The sequence below is a fragment of the Ctenocephalides felis genome, unplaced genomic scaffold, assembly GCF_003426905.1.
Source record: "Ctenocephalides felis isolate EL2017-DRISC unplaced genomic scaffold, ASM342690v1 CF-g0.4_SCAFFOLD_00845, whole genome shotgun sequence".
In the NCBI taxonomy this organism is placed as follows: Eukaryota; Metazoa; Arthropoda; class Insecta; order Siphonaptera; family Pulicidae; genus Ctenocephalides; species Ctenocephalides felis.
The window spans coordinates 86,606,092-86,612,418 of NW_020536999.1; the positions used below are offsets into that span (position 1 = coordinate 86,606,092).

The window sequence follows — 6,327 nt, forward strand, 5'->3', positions numbered from 1 at the left end:
AACCATTAGATTATATATAAATTTAATATTTAAAAATGAATTTTATTGACATATTTTTTATGCTAAATAAAACTAAATTATTTATTTAGAACACCTATTTAACAATTTTTCTTTTCTATTTTATTTTTCATAAAATTAAAAATAAACATATTGCCAATCGCATAATTTTTTCTGTATAGACGCGGCTCAAATAAAACTGCGACGCAATTGTCAAAAATCAATAATGTTTGTTGTGCTCTCCTATTCATCAGACAAACAGCGTCATTCGTTTTTAGGTAAATAAGTTAATAAATAACACTTGTACATTATTAAAAAAACATTCTAAATTATTATTTATATTATAGTTATCAAACAAGACATTAATCATGTACGCCTCGCAAATATTCATGGAAATAATCCGACTTAAAAATCATCAGATATGCTTGGTCACAAAAATCAATCAAACGTGAATTGTTGAGGAAATTTGATAATAAGTTGGATAAAATATGATGGAAATATGTTTATTTAACTTATTATTGATTTGGAAATGGCCATTGAGGATTTGGTTACACGGGGACTTACTAAATAGGTAAGGCAAATTTTTCACATACTTAATAGTATTTAAACAATAGTATTTAAAAAAATCTATCAATTGTTTTTCTGCTTTTTTAACACAGTTTGTGCAAAGGCTGTTTTATGTCTGTGACAATAATAAATAGTAACTTACAAGTCATCATTTTGTAAAGTGATTATTTGTACCACTATCATTTACATCAAGAATAGCATCCAAACGAATAACATATCTCTATGAATGCTTTTCCATATACATTGTAATTCATCGACTGAGTTAAATAAAGCAATAGTTATGGAATATATATGTATATAAAAGCAAGGTAATAAGATCCTTAACTTGTAGCTGAAATTTAATTTCATGACAATATTAAAATCCTTGCTGTAGTATTTGAGAAAATCTATCAATTGTCTTTCTATTCAATTAAAGGAACAGAGTTTGTACAAAGACTGTTTTATGTCTACGACAATAATTATTAGTAACTTACAAGTCATCAATTCGTAAAGTGATTATTTGTACAACTATCATTTAAATCAAGAATAACGTGCAAGCGACTAACATGTCCTTATGAATGCTTTTTCATCTATATTGTAAATGACCGACTGAATTAAATAAAGCAATAGTTATGGGATATATATGTATATAAAAGCAAGGTAACAAGATCCTTAACTTGTAGCTGAATTTCAATTACACAACAAGATTAAAATCCTTACAAGATTGCACTAGTATTTGAAAAATTTGGAGTAATTGTTCTATATTTCTATTTAGTTAAAGACACAGTCTTTGTACAAATATTATTTTCTGTTATATTCTCAGAGGTCACTAATTTATGACAATTACATGAGCATTATCAATTTTAATTCATATTATCAATTTGTAAGCACATTGTCATTTGTATTGCATTTATATGCAACTATCATTGATACAAACAAATAACATGTTTCATGAATGCTTTTTTGCATACATTATAAATCATTGAATAAATTTAAATCAAGTAATAGGGAAATACAAAACAAGTCATAAGATCTTTAATTTATTGTACAAAGACACTTTGAGCAGAAATTTAATTCAGTAATTACATAACTGGAAGTGAACCTGACTAAATAAAACTATTAGCTTTGCAAAATTTGCTTAATGAATACAAAAATTTATTCCAGGCTTGAAAAAACAAAAGACATCAATCTCTCTTACCAGAATTTAGTTATGGGATATACAAAACAAGTCGAAAGATCTTTATTTTATTGTACAAGGTCACTTGGAACAGAAATTTAATTCAGTAATAACATAATTGGAAGAAACTGACTGAATACAATCACTAGCTTTGCAAAATTACAAAAAACATCAATCTTTCACCAGGATTTGTACCAGAAATTCAGTTTAGACAAAAAATATACAACAGTAGTTATATTGGAATCACTTTTATATTGGAATTAAACTTCAGCTATTCAGCTTTAGGATATTTTGTTTTAGCACTCAGAAATCCTTTCAAGAATTAAAAAATGCAGCAAAAGTAAAAAATTGCAGCAAAAAGTCAAAGTGACATCATTCATAACAACAATTTGGAAGTGTAAAAAATAATATATCTTACTTCGACAACAAAAATTTATTCCAGACTAAAAAATATCAGAAGACATCAGTCTCTTACCACAATTTGTACCAGAAATTATGTTTAGACGTGAAATAGATACAACAGTAAATTATATTGGAAGTGAAACAAATAAGATATTTTGCTTCAACAATCAGAAATCCATTCAAGAATTAAAAAATGAAGCTGAAGCAAATAATTGTAGCAAAAATTCAATATCACATTAATTATAATAACAATTTGGAAGCGTAACAAATGAAATATCTTGCTTCGACACACAAAAATTCATTCCAGACTCAATAAATATCAGAAGACATCAGTTTCTTACCAAAATTTTTACCAGAAATTCACTTCAGACAAAAAATATAAACAACAGTAATTATATTAATAGAATGGAAAAGAAACAGATATAATATTCTGCTTCAACACTCTGAAACAAAAATAGTAGCAGCAATTAAATTCAGACAAAGCATATATACAATAGTAATACCAGAATTTGTAGCAGAACTTAAATTCCAAGTTACATAAACACCAATTAGAAAACTGGAAAGCCTTAAAAACAATTACTAGAATTTCTAACAGAAAATCAATTATAATAACAGACTGGAAGTGAAATAAACAAAATATCTTGCTTCGGCACACAAAAATTCATTCTAGGCTTTAATAACAATACTAGTCTGAACACCAGAACAACCATTACCAGAATTTGTACCAGAAATTAAATTCAGACAAGGTGTGTAAACAACAGTAATTACAAATCTAACGAAATGAAACAACTAGCTTTGCAAAATTTGCTTTTTCATTTCTGGCTTAAAAAATAACAAAGACAATCAGTAGTCTCTTTCAATGATTAACAGAATTTGTACCAGAAATTCAGTTTAGACGAAGAACATATACAACAGTAATAGATTGGAAGAGAAACAAATACACTTCAAAACAAATTTGCGTCAAAACCCGGAAATCCATTTCAGAATAAAAAAAATTACAAAAATCATCAAGATCTTGTTCCAGACATTCAATTCAAGCAGAACATACATATGACATTAATTATAATAACAATCTGGAAGTGTAACAAATAAAATACATATCTTGCTTCGATATACAAAAATTCATCCTAGGCTTAAAAAACTACAAAGACTAATGAGGTTATTTCAACTGATAATAGAATTTGTAGCGGAAATTTAATTTGAACAAGGAGTATTTTTGAGAATTTGCTTGAACTATACAAAAATTTATTCCAGACTTAAAAAATAAGAAAAGACACCAGAATTTGTACCAGAAATTCACTTTAGACAAAAATATATACAACGGTATCTATATTATAAATAGATTGGAAGAGAAACAAATACAATAACTTGCTTTGGTGCATGAAAATTCCTTACAAGGCTTAAAAAATCAGTCTCTTACAACAATTACCAGAATTTGTAGCAGAAATGAAATTAAGACAAAAAATGTGAACAACAAAGTTATAACAAAACTGGAAATGGAACTAATTACATAAAACATCTTGCTTTGCAAAATTTGCTTGAGGAGTACAAAATTTTATTCCAGGCTTAAAAAATAACAAAGACAATCAGTAGTCTCTTTCAATGATTGTACCAGAAATTCTGTTTAGACAAAATATATATACAACAGCAGTTATATTAATAGACTGGACGAAAAACAAATAAAATATCTTGCTTCAGCACTCACTAATCCAAAAAAATTACAAATTGCAAATCATCAAGATCTTGTATCAGAAATTCAATTCAGGCAAAGCTTACATATGATATTAATTATATTAACAATCTGGAAGTAGAACAAATAAAATATTTTGCTTCGGCGTATGAAAATCAATTCCAGGCTTAAGAAATCAGTCTCTCAAGACAATAACCAGAATTTGTAGCAGAAATTAAATTCAAGAAAAAAATGGAACAAATAAAAGATCTTTTTGAGACATATGGAAATTTATTTGGGGGTTAAAAAATAACAACAGGTTTAACCAGAAGATTCAATACAAAATTCCATTATATTTTCAGAAACATCAGAATAAAAAACTTGTTATCTCTGGATAATATAATACTAAATCCACCACCAATGGCATCATCAAAATTCAATGTCTAATTATCTTTAAGATGATGAGGAGGAATGATTATTATTCATTATGGTGGCTCTGGCACCATGGACCTGTCTTCAAGCAGACTTCTATTTATTATTATTATGATGAGGAGCTTCTGCATCTCTTATGTGTTGCCGAGTTCATTCATTATGGTGGCTCTGGCACCATGGACCTGTCTTCAAGCAGACTTCTATTTATTATTATTAGCAACTCTTATGTGTTGCCGAGTATTTTATCATATCATTTGAGAACACAACAAACCAGGCAGGAGTATGCAAGTGCGCAATATTTAATGGAAAACAACACACCAGGGACAATGGAAGCAGATTTTTCAAGAGAAATGTAAATAGAAAGTTACATTTACATACATCTATATATATATATGATATATATATATATATATGTGTGTGTGTGTGTGTGTGTATATATATATATATGTGTATATATATATATATATATATATATATATATAAATATATATTTATAATATTTTTTATATATTTGAACAAATGTGTTCTGAACCTTACTTTAATTGCTATTTTTATCCAAACGTGATGCTTTTAATTATAATGTTATTTTACAATGAATATTTAGTTCCAAAAAATAAAAAAAAATTAATATTATACTTATAATTACTATTTTATAATATTAAGAGAAGAACATTATAACTACAATATTAAAGGCAAACAATTAATTTAGATCGAGACAATAAAAGATTATCAATTTTAAAATAATTTTCTGAAAATATAACAGAAGCTTTTAGTTCAGAACACATTACTATTTTATATGTTATTATATATATATATATATATATATATATATTATTTATTTTATTTCAATATTGTGCATCTAATTGGGATTTGCCTATTTTGAGTTAACGGAGAAACTAGCTTTGTTTTAATTTATGTGTGTTGATAGATTTGTCGACATTGATACATATTTGAAGTATCTTGCAGCGCAATCGTCGAATTAAAAAAAGAATAAATAGATTTTTTTTTATTCTATTAAACGTTTTGACACTTAATGTGTGCCATCATTCAGTAATCTAAAAGAACATATTACATAAATAACAATAGATGAAATTAGTATAAAAAGGAGAAAATTATATAAATACTAAACCAGGAAAAACACAGAAAAAATTATTTAACACTAAACTTCTGCAAAAGAACTTCATAACTAATAATAATTAATAAAGAGAGAAAATTAAAAGAGCACATACTGCACCCCTAATATTACATGATCCTTGCTCGGAGTGCATAGTAACACAAATCAATTTAAGGTTACGCGACATGTAAGGTAGAGTGAGTGGATGGGGGGCGTAACTGGTATCCTTTTTTAATTCAACGATTGGGCTGCAAAATACTTCAAATATATATATATATATATATATATATATATATATAATTTAGTTAAATTAGTTTTTATTTTATATGTTTTGACACTTGTTATGTGTCATCATTCAGTAAATCAAATCCTGAAATTATTTTTAAAAAAATGAGGTATTTAAATAACAATAAACCCGGATATATAACTACTATTTTGAAACAATTGTTTCAAGAAGATTTAAATCTTCTACAATTAAACTAAAATTAATATAAAATAAAATAAAACAAATTCTAAAATAAATCATGAAAAAATTTAAAAAAAAACAATTTTTATTTGTTAAGTATTGAATATTTTTTTACAAACTTTTTTCTTATATTATCTTTTCACATATGTTTTTTATTTGATCATTCTCATTTCTTTTACAAAAAAACAAACACATATTATAAATTTGTTTCATAACAGTTCATTAAAAAAATCTAAAAATCTAAATGTCATCGACAAGTATTGTTACAGTTGTTGATGATATAAGATTATTAGATTTTTTTTACCAGAGAATTTTTTTTTCAACAGTCACAGCTGTAAAATATTTTATTTCATATTTTTATGTTTAAACAGACTCAGCCAGTTTTTAAAAAAGTCTTATATTAGATATTCATTAAAATAGTTAGTTGAATCGTTAAAAAGTTCAACAACCAAAGTGATTTTTTTATAAAAAAAGTCCTAATTTAAATATTTAATAGAAATTATTTTGATAGTATGAACAAGTGG

General features: G+C 25.9%; 1 long non-coding RNA gene across 1 annotated transcript; it reads left to right on the forward strand.

Moving 5' to 3' along the window:
- The first annotated feature begins 225 nt into the window (after positions 1 to 225).
- Positions 226 to 4,588, forward strand: LOC113371085. The gene is made up of 3 exons (XR_003366624.1): positions 226 to 275; positions 345 to 568; positions 1,708 to 4,588. It is a non-coding gene; the product is annotated as an uncharacterized LOC113371085 (long non-coding RNA).
- The last annotated feature ends 1,739 nt before the right edge of the window (positions 4,589 to 6,327 follow it).